This window comes from Tenrec ecaudatus, chromosome 6 (assembly GCF_050624435.1).
Source record: "Tenrec ecaudatus isolate mTenEca1 chromosome 6, mTenEca1.hap1, whole genome shotgun sequence".
Classification (NCBI taxonomy): domain Eukaryota; kingdom Metazoa; phylum Chordata; class Mammalia; order Afrosoricida; family Tenrecidae; genus Tenrec; species Tenrec ecaudatus.
The window spans coordinates 65,020,793-65,041,324 of NC_134535.1; the positions used below are offsets into that span (position 1 = coordinate 65,020,793).

At 40.7% G+C, this 20,532-nt stretch overlaps 1 non-coding gene across 1 annotated transcript; it reads right to left on the minus strand.

Annotated features, from left to right (window-relative positions):
- Positions 1-17,211: 17,211 nt before the first annotated feature.
- Positions 17,212-17,375, minus strand: LOC142451913 (U1 spliceosomal RNA). The gene has a single exon (XR_012785018.1). It is a non-coding gene; the product is annotated as a U1 spliceosomal RNA (small nuclear RNA).
- Positions 17,376-20,532: the final 3,157 nt, after the last annotated feature.

The window sequence follows — 20,532 nt, forward strand, 5'->3', positions numbered from 1 at the left end:
AGATGTGCTTTCTCACTGTGGCCATGTCAAGAGATAGAACACAAAATCTGTGACTACAAACAAGTGCCAGCAAGCCTCCATGCTAGGGCAAGGCGAGTCCACAAGACCTGAGGGTGAGGGTACCCTACCCCTGCAGGGCATCCTGGTGCCCGCCTGATGTGCCCTCCCCACAAGCTCTCAAGGATGATTTCAGATCAAACAGGATTCTCCAGGAAGGGAATGCTGCAAAGCTTTCCCACTTGGCATTTTGCAGTTCTGTATATGTCTGCCAGCGTGCACGAAGTGAACCCGGCTTAAAGATTGCCCATGAGGCTGTTTTATTGAAATGTAGCTTTTAAAAGGTTTTCAGCTGAGGGCACTGGACTGGATACATTGAGCGGAGGGATTTTATTTAGAGATTCACTTCGTTTCAGGTAAAAATTCAGATTTCAGGTCTAAATTTTGAAGAAGAAACGAACAAAAAAACCCCAACTCAGATCTGATCTGACAAGCTCTGGCCACATCAGCTGGAAGTATGTGGTGGATGTCCATTCTACAGAGGCAATAATATTTTTAAAATTTTAATCCTCCTCAGTCTAGCTTTTTCATATGGTACCCACCTACATTTTCCACCTCCCACATTTAGTGGGAAATTGCTATCCCGCTTTTAGTGCATGCTGCCATCTGGTGGGGGCCCGTATAACTGTGTGAATCTGAGAAACGGGCCATATCCCCAACGCAAGCCCCTGAGGAGATGTGTCCCACTAATGATCTCCATTCACATGATCTCAAACATAAGGGTGTGTGTGTGTTCACCTCATTTAAAATGCCTTCTGAAAACATGTGGTTTCAACAACAACAAAAAAAATTCAAAGCAGAAAATGACTTGTTTTTGAAATGGTTAACTATGACACCAGGCCTGCTTGATTCATTTATCTGTGGCCCTGACTTGGCATTTGGGTGTTGAACCTGTGCAGCACATGCAACATATGGTTGCGATGAAGTGCCAGCACTGTGTCTGGTGCCTCTGTATGAGCGGATCTGCCAAGCTCAAGCTCTTGTTCTCGATAAAGCTCAAGGAGTGCAGCCTTCAGGGTGGATCACAACTCAATGTAAAGAAGACCAACATCCTCACAACTGGACCAATATATAAGATGATAAATGGAGAAGAGATTGAAGTTGTCAAAGATTTTTGTCTTGCTTGAATCCATAATCAATGTTCCTGGAAGGAGCCATCCAGAGAACAAAAGATGCATCGCATTCAGTAAGTCTGCTGCATGCGACCTCTGGAGTATTGCAAAGCAAGGGTGTTCCTTAGAGGACTCAGGTTCACCTGACCAATTGCCTCATGCGCACGTGAAAGTTGAATGTGACAGTGACTCGGGAAGACCGGAGAAGAGTCAGTGCATTTGAATGGTGCAGCGGGAGAGGAATATTGAAAGTGCCGTGGACTACGAAAATGACAAACCAATCTGTCTTGGAAGAAGTATGACCAGAGGCTCCTTAGGGGCAAGGCTGGTGACATTTCCCTTCCATACTATGGACAGGTTGTCAGGAGAGATGCGTCCCTGGAGAAGGTCATCCTGCACAGTCAAGTGGAGGGGCAGTGAGACAGAGGACGGTCCTCAAGGAGATGGACTGACACAGGGTTGCAGCCATGGGCTCGGGCACGGGAACAATTGTGAGGGATGGCAGGACCGGACGATGTTCATTCGGTTGTGCACAGAATAGCCCCCATGGCATCTAGCCACCACAGTAACACTGCACAAAACGAGACTTGTGGTTCCTCAAGACATTCAGAGGGTGCGGAAGTTGTTTGGCAATACACAGAGCATCCTCCATGTACACTTAATCCAGGCCTGAAGTGGGGAAGGAGTTACCCTCTGGGCTTGTTAGAAGACGAAGAGTATGCTTTGTTTCCCATGGACGGATGAATCCCACGTACCTATTCGAGTGTTTTTACTCAATTCTGTTTGATTCCAAAATCTACTCTTCTTGTAACTACACGTTTCCTTTCATATGTAAAATAATCTTTTTAAAAACAGTAATAATTAACAGGCTTTGTCCAAAAGATATTAGAGAATCCGACCAATATTTTGTTATTCAGTCAACTAGGTTGGTTTCTAATTCCACTAGAATCATGAGTTCTTTGACTGGACTTACTGACTGGTTCTGGGCTTTGTAGGAGAGCTCGGAGTCACTGCTCCAAAGTAGCTTTCAACTCAGTGACTCTACACCATTTTCTTCCTGAGAATATAGCTCTTTACAGTTAGACAGCTTGGCCTTTCTCCCACGGAGGGTTCCAATCGCTCACCTTGCAGTTAGCACATGTCATCCACTCGGCCACCAGTGCTCCTTGCTAGGGAGTACCATAGCAGAATAGAATATGCAGAGGTTACTCTGTGATCCAGAGCCGAGGGGGTACAGGACACACTCAGCAGGACAAACTATTCACCCTCCGACTCTCTCCTCTCAGCTGGGGATAGGCCTCCCTAACCCCATCCTTTCTCAGCCTGAAAGCCGAAAGGGCTGCCTTTCCTCTGAGCCTCCCCTCTGACCCCCAGTGTACCCCTCCGTGGTGTGAAAGCCTGATTCGGGCTTCCATACACTTGGCCTGGTTTCCTGTTGGCCGTGTCTGTGTTGTCTCACATTGTCATCTTTGTATGTCTAGCCTTGGCCTGTTAATCTGACTCCACCTCTTGCTTTGTCTCCGAGCCTAGTGGGTTGGGTTTGTGTATGTTTGACCTTCAATGGCAGCCAGACCCAGTTAGTTCAACCACAGGAGTGGAGCAGACGAGACCCTGAATTTATAGTTGAAAGGATCAGAACTGGTCAACTTAGCATGCGGTTTGTCAATATTTCACTTCTATGTCTCATGATAACATCTGTCTCCTGTCTTTGTGGAGTTGTGGCTTGCATAGTCATTAATTGAAAAAATGATTATGAATTCACAGGACAGTCAGGCATTGTTTCACATCCACACTACATTTTGAGAAATAGGACGGCACGTGGTTTGGATGTAGTGGGAATCCCACACCGTAGTCCGGGTTTGCTCTTTCTTTCTTTTTCCCCTTCTATCTGTTGAGGTTTTTTTTAAAAATCATTTTATTAGGGGTTCATACAACTCTTATCACATCAATTGTGTAAAGCACATTTGTACATTCATTGCCTTCATCATTCTCAAAATATTTCCCCCCTCCCTTCCAGCTCCCCCTCCCTCATAGGCCCCTTTAATAATTTATAAATTATTATTTTGTCATATCTTACACTGTCCGATATCTCCCTTCACCCACTTTTCTCTTGTCCGTCCCCCAGGGAGGAGGTCACATGCAGAGCCTTGTAATCAGTTCCCCCTTTCCTCCCCACCCTCTGTCCATGGTTTTGCTCTTTCTTTACGCGTCTCCAGCATGCTGTGTGTCTGAGCATGGATACTCCAAAGGATGAGAAGGATTTGTTTTCATGTTTGGTCCTTCATGCACGTCATTAGCAATTCCTCCATGCTTAATATAGGTTCCTTTTGCATTTTACCCCCATAATTGTCCGTGAAACCAGCCCTTCAACAGCTTGGAGAAGTGTTTTCTTTGCGTTTGAGTTCATCATGATTGTTGAGTTTTCCACCTTCATATTGTTTGATATCCTTTTATTTCTCTTCTAAATCAATTATTTCCCCTTTGCCTCTTATCACTGCTATCTGTAACACTATTTTACCATGTTGGGATGTCATGGTAGGTAATATTTTTGACATAAAATTAAACAGATAACACTACAGGACTCAAGCGATCCATACAACACAAGATCGCATGCTGCTGCTAACCAGACAAAGAATACACTGTTATTTGTAAGCGTTTAAATACAGAAAGTACCCTTCTAAGTCAGTAGCATAGGCATGCATGACATAAGAAGCTCTTGTCACCTCGTGGTTACACGTTGGTCTGCTAACCATAAGGTCAGCCGTTTGAAACCACCAGCCACTCTGAGGGAGAAAGACAGGGTTAGTGACAGTCTCGGGAACCCACAGGCGCGGTTCTACCCTGTCGTATAAGGTCACTGGGAGTCCTCATTGATTCCATGCCAGCGAATTGGTTGGAGTTAGGTATTATAGATTATCTATGTTCTGTACACCTGGCAGTGCAATTACTTTGTAAACATGAGGTTCTACATGTGTGGCACAGCTGCAGAAGGGCCCGGAGAAGGTGATCCATCATGTCCTCTTCTCCCATTGGAATTTCTGGACTCTAATATAACCTTAGGGGACCCTGGATGCTCCCCAAATAAATGGTATGCTGTGCATGACTGTAATATAGCAAACCAAAAAATCCAAACTCAGTGCTATCGGGCCAACACTGACTCATAGTGACCCTCTAGAACAGGGTAGAACTGCCCCTGTGAGTTTCCAAGACTGTAACTCTTTAGGAGAGTAGAAAGCACCATATTTCTCTGCGGAGAGACAGGTGGTTTGAACTGCCAGCCTTCTAGTTAGCAACCCAACACATAACCACTATGCTACCAGGGCTCCTGTGGTGTAAGAAGAAATTTTAAAACTAAATTCTTATTAAATTATGTTAAAAGTAATTGTCCAAGTAAATATTCAAGCATAACATAAAAACAATCTCCATATACACAAATTAAATAATTATGAAACCCAGGAAGCAAATGTAGAAAATGAAGTCCACTAAGGTCAAATAATTGAACAGCTTTTGGAACAAGGATCGCTTTTTCATCTATTTTTTTTCTGTGATAATACTTCCTACTGTACCCATCCGTACATTTTTTCACTCAAAGTTGAACGTATCACAGATAAAGTAACTTTTCTCTTTTGAGTTACAGATGAGCTCTGGAACCCCTGTAGAGCCGTTCTGTCCTGTCCTATGGGGTTGCTATGAGGTTGGATCGCCATGATGGCATGTTAAACATAGCAAAGCCATTAACATTTGACTCTTAGCAAAGAAAAATAAAGATGAAGACTCCAAAGGGCTCTGAAAGGAAAAATCTTATTATTCAACAGGAAACCTAATGCATGGCAGAGCCTAAGCTCTGTAGGATGAGGTCCAGGGAAATGGAATGGGGCAGGTCTTTTAAAGCGGAAAAGGTGGAAGTGTCTCACCTCTGATTAAGAATGAGTGTGGCTGGCAGTCTGGCAATGCATCCTAAGTGTCTTTGCTGGAAGCGATCAATAGCAGACGAGGGATTCCTCTCTCCAGTCGGTGGTAGTGAGTTTTATTCGGTGGTTTAATTGTGACTTTTACTTATGTACGCTCATCCACACGCTAGGTAGCCAAGTCACCGTCATCACATTTGCTTCAGATTTATTTTCTAAGAAATAAAATGTTATGAAGTTGAAGAGCCTCCAATTTCTAAGAACCCTCCTCTGTGGTGGCTGGTTGCTGCCCAGTCCATTCCAGCTCCTGATGACCGCATGTGGTGCACAGACCTCACACCCTCCATCGAGTCCTTAAGGCTGCGGCCTCTGGACGCCGGTCTCTAGGCCTGTCTTCCAAGTCGCCCCTGAGGGGTTTTGACCCACCGACCTCTGGCTGATAGCGGAGTGCTTAGCATTTTGTGTCATCCAGAGACTCCCTTTTCAAAGTGCATTATTTCCTCGTCATGCTTTTATGCTCATTACATCTGCATGTAGGGTCTTTGAGTCGCGCTCCCAGCACAGTTGGTTGTGAACATAAAGGTTGGTGGTTTAAATCCATGTAGAGGCATCTTAGAAAAGAGGCCTGGCAATTTATTTAACAAGAAAAGAAGCCAGCCATGGAAAACACTAAGCAGCACAGTTATCATGAATCTGAACCAAAACCATGTTAGTTTTACACACTGAAATTTATCTTAGTTAAAACCACAATGTATCAAAAAAAAACAAAACCACAATGTATCTTCTCTGGTAACTTAAAAAAATCAATATCTGTGAAATGCATCGATGTTATACATATGAATTTGATTTGATCAAAATTTTGAAATTGTGCTTTTATTCTGCTTAGCTCACATTTAATTATTTTCTACCACTGCTTGTACTACTATAAGTGCTATAGTAAAATTCCTGTCAATCACTCCTGCTGAGCATGTGCGAGGCCTTCAGTTATGCACCTCGGAACGGGACTGCTGGGTGTCCACGGCTTTCTAAACTTTTTATTGTGAAATGGATGAGGGTTTACAGAGCCGATCCGTTTTCCAGTCAACAATTTACCCACATTTTGTTTCACGTCCTTGATGATAACATCCACGATGAAATGGCACACATCCTACTAACTGTGTGTGATACACTACCCACTTCTGGTTAGGGGTGGAACCAAACCTTGCCAGGCACAGGTTGATGACGCCTCCTTCAGAGACGCTATCTCTTCCTTTCCGCCTTCCTACCTGCTGGAGTTGCCTGCCTCCTGGGCGAGGCTGCACAGGGCCGAGGGTGAGGGTGGGGGACGGGGGTGGGGGGAGGGGGAGGCACAAAACCCTGAGAGCTACGACCTGCTCTGCTTCCACCGAACTTGGATCCACGGGGCTCTGCATCTAACCAGCCTGTGATCTTCCTGCTTCCCTTTCTGCATCACCAGCCTGCAGCTATGGGAGTCTGAAGAGGGCCCTGTCTTGCATGGGCTGGGATGCCTTCTTTTGATATAAGATTACTTGTTGATACAAAGCTCTTTCTTATAGACATCTGATGGTCACTGGATTTGTTTCTCTCGGCACTCCGGCATAGCACACTGTTTCCTGTTTCCATTTCTCTTTCTTTCCTAAACCTTCCCGCCCTCTAAACTTTGTGTTTGGGCAAATGCTGCTCTTGTGATCCTGAATGGCTAATTGATCTAAGGAGTGGGTATTTCCTGTTTATTTTACAGACCTGTCTGTTTATTTTAATGAAAATTGACCCATGGGGTGTGTATGTGGAGAGGGTGTGAGTTTAATTCCACATATGAAGGGTGAGGAAGGGCCATAGTCTCAGGGGATACCAGTCTCTATCTGACCAGAATGCCTGGGGCTTTGATTTTTTTTTTCTTATGATTTTGAGCTTTCTTCCACATTTTCCTCCCACTCTATGGAGGACCTTTCAGTGTGACCCCTGTCAAAGCAATTGGTGAGCTGATAGAGGTATCTGAGTACTAGCTAGTTCTTCAGACTTCTGAGGAGTGGAGGCTTTATTTGCATAGTCCATTAAACCTTTGAACTGTGGCTTCCATGGTAACCATCAAAGACTATTCATTTTTGGTGTGAAAACATTTGCTTCACTTTTTTTTAATACTGGTCACATCCATTTGTCCTTTCACAATTGAATAATTTCACTCAGCATAATGCCCTCCAGGTTCATCAACATTTTGAGGTGCCTTGCAGATTTATCAGTATCTTTTCATGTTGTGTAGTATTACACTCTGTGTGTGTGTGTGTGTGTGTGTGTGTGTGTGTGTGTAGCCAGGTTTGTTTACCCATTGATGGACGTTTAGGTTGTTTTCATCTTTTTGTGATTGTGAATGAGCATGAGTGCACATCTAAACATTTTGTGTCCTGGCTCTCATTTCTCTAGGATGTACTCGTGAACTGAGTGTTGGAGCACATGTCATTCCTGTCCCAGCTCTTAAAGGAAGCATCTGCTGTTTTCCATGCTGATTGCACCATTTCACAATTCAGCTAGCCATGGATGAAGGCTGCACATCTTTCCACACTCTCATCAGCACTTGTTGTTTTCCAGTTTTATTTTGCATTTGTTGTTTTTTAACATTGATAGTAATGCTGACGTGCGAGGATATCTCAATATTGTTTTCACCTCCATCTCTCTGATTGTGAGCATTTTTTAATGTCTTTTTTTGTTAATGTATCTGTTAATGTCTTCTGTCCGTTTTAAACTTGGATTATTTGTCCTTTTCTTGCTGAGCTGTTGAAGTTTCTGTACATTTTAAATATAAGTCCCTTGTTTGATCTGTCACTGATTATATCTATCTATATCATCTATATCTATATTTCAGTCTGTGGTATCTATTCACTCTTTTGGTAAAATCCTTTTGAGAGACAGATGCTTAAGTTTCAGGAGGTCCTATTACCTGCTGTGTCTTCTACTGCTTGTAGAAGTTGTGTTTGATAATGCTGTGTATTAATGCCCCTAGGTTTATCCTTGCTTTTTTCTTTCATAATCTTTATGGTTTCAAGTTTTGTATTTAGATGTCTGATTCAACACATTTATTTTTGTTTAGGGTGGGAGATATGGGCCCTGTTTCATTTTTCTGTAAATAGATATCTAGTTTAGCCAGCACTATTTGCTAAAGAGATTATCTTTTATCTATCTAATGTGTTTGGGCCCATTGTCAAAAATAGCACCGTTGTCAAAAATAGCTTGTCCATAAGTAGATGGGTTTAGTTCTGGCTTCTCCTTTTGTTGGACTCTGTGTCTGTCCTATCGGTTTCAGACTGTTTTGATGACCGTAGCGGGTAGTATTTTTTAAGTTCAGGAAGTGTGAGGCTTTCTTAGTTCTTCTTCTCTAGGACTGCTTTGTTCCTCTGTGGTCTTTTTCATTTCCATATAAAGTTGATAATTATCATATATACTCAAATATAAGCCAACCCGAGTATAAGCCGAGGTACCTCATTATTACCTGGGAAACCAGAAAAACTGATTGACTCAAGTATAAGCCTAGGGTGGAAAATGCAGAAGCTATTGTTGAGTTTCAATAATCAAAACAAATGAGAATAAAATTACTGAATATTGAGACAGCAGTGGGGTAATGTATTTAAATATTTATTTTAAATAAAAACATAAATAAAAGGACAACAAGTCATTTAACATTAGTAAACCAAGCATAGTAAGTGGAAAATAGGTTCAACAAAAACAATAAGGTATCAACAATGATACATTTAGAGAACTAGTTCCTGAGCTCAATCAGCAACCAAGCTAAAATGTAAAGATTTAAAATCCTTCAAAACTGGATTCCTCCTCATCATCATCCGTATCCCAATGCAGAGCTTCAGCTGGTGTGAGGTCATCATAGACGCTGTCCTCACTGAGATCACCATCATCACCATCACTGCTGTCATTTTCATACAAAGCGCAGTCTTCACTGCCATCCATAGCATTACTAATACTACATTTCTGGAAGGCACGTCGCACCATGTCTTCTGGAATATCTTCCGGAATGTCTTCCCACGCATCTTGAACCCACTTTGCTATTAACTCTATGTCAGGCTTCATGAGATTTCCTCCTTTTGTTAGTCAGGCTTGACCAGATGACATCCATTCATGCCACATCCTTTGCACACGGTCTTTAAAAGGCTTATTCAATGATATATCCAGAGGCTGCAGTACAGATGTAAGCCCACCTGGAATAACAGCTAAAGCAACTTTACTAGATTTTTGCCAATTTTTTTTAATGTCATCCGATAGGTGGGCTCTGAACATATCCCAAACAAGTAACGATGGCTTTTTCTTTAAGGCTGTTCCTGGTCATCGGTTCCAAATTTCTTCCAGCCTTTTTTTTGTTCCATCTTCATCCATCCAGCCTTTAATATGTGCACGCACAGTAATTCTTGGTGGGAAATTGATCCTCTTAGACAAGGTCTTTTAAACATAATGACAGGACGCAGCTTAGTTTCATTAGCCAAACATGATAGAACAATGTAAAGTGTTTTTATTCATTTCCGGTTGTTTTGAGAAAAATGTTTCTTTTTCCAAAACTTGCCACAGTTCTGTTGCTTGGAAGATCAAAAGTTATGGCAGTTTCATCCATATTCCCAATATCTGCCAGGTCATAATTATAAATCCTTCTTTGTTTTATAATAAATGACTAAAATAACATAATTTTTTCTTCAAAGCCCTGTTGCAATTTCTGGGAAATCTTTGTGCTTTGTCTCAAATATAGTAGGCCAAACCTATTCATGAAGCAGGTACACCATCCTGCTGACACAGCAAACTTTTCAATGCCTGGTGCTTTATATTTGTCATCCTTAGCCATTTGTAGAGCACGTATGCGGATTCCCATGCATGTTATGCAGTAACCATTTTGACGACACTCCATAACCCATTTATGCAATTCACTCTCTAGAGCCCCATAAAAAGATGTTACACCACGACGAGCTTTTTTAACTTTTGGAATCTGTTCCAAGTCAGTCTTCATTTTCCGCCACTCCGTCACTTGCTTTTCGTCAACACAGAATTCCCTACTTGCAATACTGTTATTGCTCTCTTCTGCTCTTGACACAACCTTCATTTTGAAACCAGCCTCTTATGACCGGCGTTTTTATTTTGGATCACGAGTATCCATCCATTTCTAATAGGATAAAAAAACAAGACTTTGAAAAAGAACTTTCATGGTAAGGTTCCCCCCCCCCACCCACTGCCACCCTGCAACGTGTTAGCCAGGAGGAAGTGGGGGGAATACATGCGGGCGGGGGATGCAGGGTGTAAATTAACACAGAGACCAGAGGGGAGAGATGGAGCGCAGCCACAGACACATCCTTACCAGTTTAGCTGCTGGCATAAGTGAATCACTACGTCATAGGACGGCTCTGATTGGTTAGATGTGAGTAAACAAACATTCAAAGCCTTGCAGTGTCAGCAGGGCTTTGAATGAACAGTGGAGAAACGGCAATCTTGTTGGGGTACCACTGACCCATGTATAAGCCGAACCCCAGTTTTCAGCACATTTTTTGTGCTTATACCCGAGTCTATATGGTAGTTGTTCCCTCCCTTTAAAGAATGATGATGGTACTGTCATCGGGGTTTCATTGTATCTGCTGATCACTTTGGGCAGTATTGACATTTTCACAATGTTAAGTCTTACTGTCCATGAGCATGGTAAAGTATTGCATTTATGAAGGTCTCGTTAGGTTTCTCGTAATAGTGTTTTTAAAATTTTCTCTTTTTATGTATTTTGAATGTCTAGCTAGATTAGTCCTAAGTACTTAATCTTTTAACTCGGTATTGTAAACAGTATTGTTTTCTTGACTTCCTTCTTAGAATTCTCATTGATAATGTAAAGGAATTCAACATATTTTCCTATGTTGATCTTGTACTCTGCCACTTGGCTCAGTCTTCCCTCCAGTGAATTGTTTTTCTGATTGTTTGGAATTTTTTATGGATAGTATTGTACCATCTGAAAATAGAGATAATTTTGCCTTTTCTTTGCTAATCTGGATAGCTTTTATTTCTCTTTCTTACTTGTTACCTTGGCTGAGACTTCCAACACAATATTAAACAGGAGTAGTGACAAAGGTCACCTTGTCTGCCTTTGATTTACCAGGGAAATATGTTCAAACATACAGTCATATTGTATTCTGCTGACTAGGATTTTGTTGAGAATTTCTGATCTGTAATTTTCTCTTTCAGAGGTGCCATTGTCTGGTCTTGCTATCAGGGGTATGCTGACTTCATGAGATGAATTTGGTACTGTTCCATTCTCCTTTGTACTATGGAATAGATGGTGTGGAATTGAATCATGTGCTCTGTGAATGTTTGGTAGAATTAGCCAGTGAAGCCCTCTGGGCTAGGAATCCCCCCCCCCCCCCAGATGAATACAAGTCTTTTTATCAAAGGTGACAAATCAAAAGAAAAAGGGAAAAAAGACCAAACGCGTAAACACACAGGGTACTAGAAATACAACCCCAATTCATTCAAATTCAAGCTTGTCCAGGCCCTGGTCACAAACCCTAGTGAGGGCAGCTAGCTGAGCACTGAGTCAGGGAGCGGGGCAGGATCCAATCTGAGGTCCAAAGGGATAGGAACGGTCCTCAGGGCTCCCTGGTGCTCACCCCTCATCCCCCTCCTGAGGTACCTCTGCCTCTGCAGGGAGGGTGAAGACCTGCTAGGTCCCATCCTTTTAGGCACCACCCCACCCATGGCTGGGGCTTCCAAGACCAGTTTCAAACAGTGCTCCCTCCCTGCTCCCTCCTCGCTTGTTCAAGCCTCTAGTCCCTCCCCTCGCCCCTCAGCGCTCTTCTCTGTTATGCAGGGAGGTGGGGGTCAGGGTGGGAGCGTGGAGAGGAGGTGAAGCTAGAAGGGAAAGTGCTGTCCAAGGACCCCTCTCTTCATGGGATCTGGGTCGAGATTGTTGTTGTTAACTTTGGAAAAAAAAATAACCCATTCATTTTCTTCTTTGGTTATGAATTTGCTCAAATTTTCTGTCACAGTCTTTGTGAGTGTAGGTAGGTAGTGTGTTTCTAAAAATTTGTCCATTTTTACAAGATGCTCATATTTGTTGGAATATAATTCCTCATAATGTTTTGCAATTATCCGGTTTGTTTCATTTGGTTCTGTTACCCTACTGCCTACTGCATTTCCTATTTGTGCTGTTTCACTCTTTTCCTGTGTTATATTTGTCAGTGGTTTGTCAACTTTATTAATCTTTTCAAAGAACCAAGTTGTAGTCTTGTTAATTCTATTGCTTTTCTATTTTACTTATTTATTCTCTAATCTTTATTATTTCTTTTCCCCCCCTGGTAACTATGAGCTTATTTGGCTGCTCTTTTTTAAGTTGTTGGAATTGTTGGGTTAGGTGCTGTTTTTTTTTTTTTTTTGGTATTGTGGATTAGATATTGAGCTACTTACCACAAGATCAGCAGTTCAAACCCATCAGCCATCCTGTCTGAGAAAAGTTATATTTTCTGCTCTTGTAAAGATTTATAGTCTCAGAAACCCTATATAGGTCCATGTTGTGTCAGAATAAGCTGGATAGCTGGATAAGCTGGATTAAACACCAGAATAAGTTGGTGTTTACTGCTATAAACTTGTCACTGGAGAACGATTTCTGCTATGTTTTACATGCTTTGACATATTATCCTTTAACTCACATTTTATTCAAGGACATTTTCTATTTGATTACTTAGCAGTTTTAAAACAGGATGTTGGTTCAATTTATATGCGATTTTCCCCTCTTGATCTTCCCATTATTGATTTCTAATTTTATACATTATGATCCATGAAGATGCTTTTTGGCATTTTGATGCTTTTAAATTTTTATATTCTTAAATTTTTTGAGGCTTGCTTTGCAGTGTATTGTGCAGAATGTTTCGTGTGCACTGGAAAAATATATACTGTCCTGTTGTTGACTGGGATATTCTGTATATTTCTAAGAGAACAAGTTGGTTAATTCTGTTGTTTGTTCTTCTATGTCTGTTGATTTTTTTGTCATTGAATTTTCTTTATTAAAAGTGATAGCAAAGTCTCCCCCTATTATTGTGAAATTGTCTGTGTCTCATTCTGCTCTAGTTTGCTTACAGGTTTCGAGGCTCTTTCATTTTGTGCATAGCTGTTTATTAAGGCCATGTCCTCTTGTTCAACTGAGCACTTATTCTCTTTGTCTCTCATGCTGATTTTTGCCTTAAATCTACTTAATCAGAAATTCATATTATCCCTCTTGCTCTTTATTTGAGCTTTATTTTATTTTCAATATTATATATTCTTTAATTTTTAGTCTCTTTTTGTCTTTGTGCATAAAGTGTGTCTCTTATAGACAGAATATTGGTAGGTCATGCTTGCTTATTCATTCTGTTACACTCTCTCACCTTAATTAGCATACTTAATTCATCTACATGCATTTTCATTACCAATAGGCATGAATTTATTGCAGTTACTAGGTTCTTTTGTGGTATTTCTGATTTCTTTGCTCTACATAATTTTCTCCACTGAGTCAATTTGTTTATGTATTTTCTTATCATGCCCTTAATTGTTATTGTTTACTATATCTTTGTGGTAGATCCATGGTGGTGTAATGGGTTAACATATAGGAGGGGGTCAGGATGAATTGGAATTGAATCAATGGCAGTGGGTTTAGTTTGAAATCTTTATGAAATTGTGTTTGCAAAGAATATTAAAAGTACCACGAATTTCCAGAGAAACAAACAAATCTGCCTTGGAATAGATACCACCAGAGTGCTCCTTAGAAATTAGGATGATAAAACTTCAAGGATCGCTATACTTACACATGTTGAAGGAAGAAACTCCCTGGTTTTATTTTAAGGAGAGGAAGAGGAGGAAGATAGAAGAAAGGAACATATAATTAAGGCAGCAGATGGACATTAGGTCTCCACTCAAGTACTCCCGCAATGCAAGAGTACTTTGTTCTATTAAACTGGCATTCCATGATGCTCACCTTCCCAACATGATCTCTGAAGATAAATGGGTGCATTAGCAAATGCGAAGAAAGCTGATGGTGCCCGGCTATCAAAAGATATAGCGTCTGGGATCTTAAAGGCTTGAAGGTAAACAAGAGGCCATCTAGCTCAGAAGCAACAACGTCCACATGGAAGAAGCACACCAGCCTGTGTGATCACGAGGTGTCAAAGGGATCAGGTATCAGGCATCAAAGAACAAAAATCATACATTGTGAATGAGGGTGAGTGCAGAGTGGAGACCCAAAGCCCATCTGTAGGCAATTGGACATTCCCTTACAGAAGGGTCGCAGAGAGAAGACAAGCCAGCCAGGGTGCAGTGTAGCAACAAGGAAACATACAACTTTCCTCTAGTTCTTTAATTCTTCCTCCCCCACGATCATGATCCCAATTCTACCTTACAAATCCAACTAGACCAGAGGATGTATACTGGTACAGGGAAACACAGGGAATCCAGGACAGATGATCCCTTCAGGACTAGTGGTGAGAGTGGGGATACCGGGAAGGTGGAAATAAGGTGGGGTAGAAAGGGGCAACTGATTACAAGTATCTACATATAACCTCCCTGGGGGACGGACAACAGAAAAGTGGGTGAAGGGAGAAGTCGAACAGTGTAAGATATGACAAAATAATAATAATTTATAAATTATCAAGGGTTTGTGAGGGAGGGGGTGGCGGGGAGCAAGGGGAAAAATGCGGAGCTGATATCAAGGGCTCAAGTAGATAGCAAATATTTTGAGAATGATGATGGCAACAAATGTACAAATGTGCCTGACACAATGAATAGATGTATGGATTTTGACAAGAGTTGTATGAGCCCCCAATAAAATGATTTTTTTTAAAGAAGAAAGGAACATATAGATTCAGAAAGAAAGAATGTTTTTTGCCTGATACTTAACAGTTTTAAAACAGGATGTTTAGTTCTTACCAACTAAGGTAAACATAACATTATATGGGAAACATTAGAAGCATACTCTTCTTTTATTCTAGCTATTTTTCAATTTATGCATTAATGTTGTAATTATTTTAAACTGGAAGTGATTAAAGTGACTCAAACAGTAAGCATAGAACTGCTAACTGAAAGATCAGTAGTTTAAACCCACCAATTGTACCAAGGGAGAAATATGCAGCTATTTACTCCCAGAAGTTTTTTTTTAAGGTTTCTGATTTTAATAATACCATTTTATTGTAAATCAGGTGGGGGTTATATTTTAAATCAACTTTGTCTTCAGCAGTTTAAAATGCTAATCGACTTCCCCATAGTTTACCCTTCTCCCATTTGCTTCTCCCATTTGTGGACTACTATCTTCCCTTTCACCCAAGTTAACATCTATAAACCGTCCAGGCCATTGTTTCAGCTCCCTCCTTTTCCTACCCCTCCCCCCTTGACACGCTCTAAAAGCTGCTCCCTTTGATAAGAAAGCTTTTATCTTGTACCCCCCCAACACTTCCTTATAATGTCTGCCCTTGTGCAATTGGCTAATTTCACTCATCATAACGGTTTCCAGGTCCATCCATGCTATGAGGGCTTCGTGGTTTAATTTTTTTAAGCAGTGCATAGTATTCTATTGTGTGCATGTACCAGAGTTTTTTTATCTGTTCTTTTAGGTAATTTAGGTAATTTCCATCTTGCAAATATGAACGTTGCTGCACTTCGCATGGATATGCATCCATCTCTTTGTGTTTTGACTCTTCTTGAGGATGTATTCTCAGCAAAGGGCTTGCTGGATAGTATGGAATTTCTATTTTTCCAGTTGTTTGACGTAACAGCATGTGTTAGGCTGGGTCGACTAGAGAAACAACTCCAGTGCCACTAATACATGAATAAGAAAGAGCTTTATATCCAGAAGTAAGTATAGATCATGAAGGCATCCCAGCCCGTCTAGCTCAAGTCCATAAGTCAGATACCAGTTTATAAATCCCTCTTTAGACTCACTCAGCCACATATAATGTAACAGACTTCAGGAAGATCACAGGCTGGTGGGTGCAAAGCTGTGTGGATCCCATAGTGGTGGCTCTAGCAGTGATCCAGGTCAGCCAGCAGGAAAGTGAAGGCAGAGAGAGAGGGAAGTTCCCAGAGCCCTCTTTAGGAGAAGACCACACCCACAAGGAGTTGCCATCAGGCTGTGACCTGATGGACAGGTTGAATGCTATCCCTATGCTTTTCCATATCTTCAAGATGACATGAAATTATGTAACTACCACATAGCATATTTCAAAGTAGCTTTGCAGATGTACAGCCCCACTCCCTGTCCCGCCCTCTCCCCCAGCAGTGTATGAGAGTTCCAGTCTCTGTGAACTTTTCCAGCATTTATCATCATCTTGTTGACCGTCACTGTCATTGCTGGTATTCGGTGGTGTCTTCATTTCTTTGAGGTGCATAACCCAGATGGCTAGTGACCATGGACATTTCTTCATGTTTGTTTCTCATCTTTAGTAAACTGCTCGTGTCCTTTCCCTACCTTTTAATCAGGTTTGTTTGGTTTTTGTTATTAAGATGTTGTAGAGGTTTTTTTTGTTTGTTTTTTTAAACATTTTATTAGGGGCTCATACAACTCTTATCACAATCCATACATATACATATATCAATTGTATAAAGCACATCTGTACATTCTTTGCCCTCATCGTTTTCTTTAGTTGTAGGGTTTTTTTTAAAAAAAAATAGATTTTAGAGATTAGTCCCTTGTCCGTTGTGTCACTGTCCAAAATTTTTCCCCAAGTAGTGGGTTCTTTTTACAATTTTAATGAAAGATTTTAATGCATATGCATCTTATTTTTAGTAAGTCTCAGACATCTATGTTATCACCTACTGTGTGCTTTTCCTTTATTTTATTTGATAGTGTGTCTATACCCTACAGTCAGGCCCTTACATTTATTCCTATTTTCTCATCCATGATCTTTATAGCCCTGGGTGAGGTACGGGTCATATTTCATTGTTGTACAGATGGAAGGTACAATTTTGCCAGCACCATTTGTTGAAGAAATGATTTCTTTCACATCCACTGGTTTTTGGCTCCTTGTTGAAGATTCGTTGTCTTTAAGTGGGTAAATTTATTTCTGGAGTGCTCTATTCTACTCTATTGGTCTGTGTGTATACCATCTCACCAGCACCAGGCCGCTTTCTTTCTTTCTTTCTTTTTTTTAAAGGGGAGAGTGCGAACGCAGTCCCCCACTACCACAAATTATGCAGTTGAGTTTCCCACATTTGGGGAAATCGCAGCGGTCAGCACATCCGGAGTGCAATGGATAAGTCTCGCCCTGGGAAAACCACCTTCGTGATCATGGTATCTCCCCTGCCAGGCTGCTTTCATGATTGTGAATGTGTTTTGAGGTCAGCAAGTAAGAGGCCTTTTACTTTGTCCTTCTTAAGAAGTTCTTTGCTTATCCTGAGTCTCTTCCTTCTCCATATGAACGTGGTAATCCAATTTTTCATTTATTTAAAGAATGAAACTGGAATCAGAGTCGCATTGCATTTTTTATTGCTTTTGGTAGTACTGCCGTTTTCACAATATTAAGCTTTCCTATCCATGAACGTGGGATGTTCTTTTCACAGTAGAACCCTGGACCTGGATGCTAATCCAGTCTAGAAGGAGTCTTGAGATGACATGCAGTCGAGTTCGGAATCAATCTTTCCCACAAGAAATAACTGAAGAGCGTGGGTTGGAAAGGGGGAAACGATTACAAGGATCTACACGTGACCTCCTCCCTGGGGGACGGACAACAGAAAAGTGGGTGAAGGGAGACGTTGGACAGGGCAAGATATGACAAAATAATTATTTATAAATTACCAAGGGCTCATGGGGGAGGGTAGATAGAGGGGGGAGGGGAATGAGGACCTGATGTCAGGGCCTTAGGTGGAGAGCAAATGTTTTGAGAATGATGAGGGCAATGAATGTGCAAATGACCTTTACACAATTGATGTATGTGTGGATTGTGATAAGAGTTGTATGAGCCCCTAATAAAACGACTTGAAAAAAAGGAATAACTGAAAACAGATTAATCTGCTCTTGACCACCAAGTTTTTACCCTAACCTTGTCTTTTTATACAAAACATTACACAGAAATTTCAAAGTAAATAAGTTCAGAGTTAAATACTGTCATTTAAGTAAGAAACACAACATTTAAAAAGGTTTTAATAACTGCCGTGTGGCCCGTACCTTGAGAGTGACGAGGGCACGGATCTGCGGACCGGATGTGGAGAGGAGGTGTGGAGACTGTCATTGTTTTGAAGAGAGTCCCCTTCTCAGGAGTTTTTCCCCTTCTTTGCCTTTTTCTCGAGGAGCTGGCTGGCGTTCTCTAAAAACAAACAAACCCAAATCTGTCTAATGTGGTCTGCTGTTGGCATTTCTTTAACTGCTTTCTACAAGGGCTCGATCACACGGCTGACCAATTCCTTATCATGATGACTCTTTTCAAAGTCTCTTTCTGAGGACCCATGTTTTTAAAATCCAAAAACAGTACAAAAAGCCACAAAACTAAGAAAATTATAGCAAAACGCTTGGAACACAGACGCAAAAGGTTTAAATAATGTGTACTAACAATGTCAACTAATGCTGAGCATCTGAAACTCAGACGGTTTTTGTTTTCAAAAATCCAGCGCGTCAGGTCAGATTCCGATGTTTTATTCAAGCTCTGATGCAATTTTTTCCAACATTTTGTGTCGAAATCTGATTATATGGAGTACTGATGCAGTTGAGAACCGGCATTCTACTGTATACAGGTCTTTTAAATTTTCTTGTGGTAGTGTTTTGTCATTTTCTTTGTACGAGTTGTTTGTTTCTTTGGGTAGACTATGCTTCACTATTCCATTTTTTATGTGGTTATTGCCAATGGTATTGTGTTTCTTGATTTCTTTCTCACAGCCCTCTCATTAGTATACAGGAATCTGAATGATCTTGTATGTTAATCTTGTATCCTGCCACACCTCTTGCTTGTTTGCAACCATTTTTTTGGTTGAGTCTTTGGAATTTTGTATGTATACAATCATCTCATGTAGAATTAGTGAGAGTTTCATTTCTTCTTTGCCAATCTGTTTTCCTTTGATTTTGTTTTGTCGTCTAGTCTAGCTAAGACTTTCAGCACAATGCACAGTGATAAGGAGCAGCTGTGTCTTGTTCCCATTTGCAAGGGGGAATATTTTCTGTTTTCCCTATGGAGCAAGATTCTAGCCATTGGTTTTTGCATATATGACCTTTATTGTGTTGAGAAAATTTCCTTCTAGCCCTATTTTGCCGAGTGTTTTCTCAGAAATGGGTGTTTCATACTGTTAAATGACTTTTCTGTAACAATGGATATGATCATATGGTTCATTTATTTATGTGGTGGATTACATTCATTGCTTATCTAATGTTGAGCCATCCTTGGGGGGTCTGCTACAAATCCCACTTGCTCATGTGTGTTTCTTTTTTGCTCTATTGCTGCATTCTGTCGATCAGTATAGTTTGTTGAGAATTTCTGCCTTTATGTTCATGAGGGATATCGGTTTGTAATTTTCTGTATTGACAGTGTCTTTGCCTGATTTTGGTATCAGGTTTATGTTTGCCTCATAGTGTGAGCTTAGTAGTGTACGGCCCTTTTCTATATTCTGGAAGACTTTGTGTAGAATTGATGTCAATTCTCCTCTGAAGGCTTGGTAGAATTCTCTGGTGCAGCCATCTGGTTCTTGATGTTTTTTAGTTGGAAGTTTTCTTAGTGACCTGATCCATTTCTTCTCTTTTTATGGGGTTGTTAAGGTTTTCAACTTCAGTTTGTATAAATTTGGGTAGATGGTGCATTCATGAAAATCTGTCAGTTTAGCTAGGTTTTCAATTTTGTTGGAGTACAGTCTTTCAGAATAATGCGATTGGTTTTTTTAATTTTCATTTTGGATTTTTGGATTTATTGTGATGTCACTTCTTTCATCTCTGATTATTGATATCTACATCCCTTTTCTCCCCCTTTGTAAAGTCTCCTAGTAGTTTGTCAATTTTGTTAATTTTTTCAAATAGTCAATTTCTTGTCTTGATTTTTTTCTGTTGCTTTACTGTTTTCCAATTCACTTATTTCTGCTCTAATCTTTATGATCTTTTCTCTTGGTGATTGGACATTTATTTTGTTGCTCTTGTAGTAGTTGTGGAAGATGCTAGATTAAGGTGTTGCTTTGGGTTCTCTCTTCTTTTTTCATGTGTGCACTTATTGCTATAAATTCCCCTCTGAGTATTGCTTCTGCTGTGTCCCAAAGATTTTGGTGTGTCGTGGTTTCATTCGCACTTGTTTCAAGGAATTTTAAAGTTTCATTCCTTATCTCATCGATCACTCAGTGGATTGTAAGCAACATGTTGTTCAATGTCTATGTATTTGTTTGTTTGCATTGTTCTTCCTGTGGTAAATTTTTATTTTTACAGCACGGTGGTCTGAGAAAATAGATGGTAAAATCTCAATATTGTAAAGCTTATGAAGGCTTTCTTTTATCTCCTAGTGTACAGT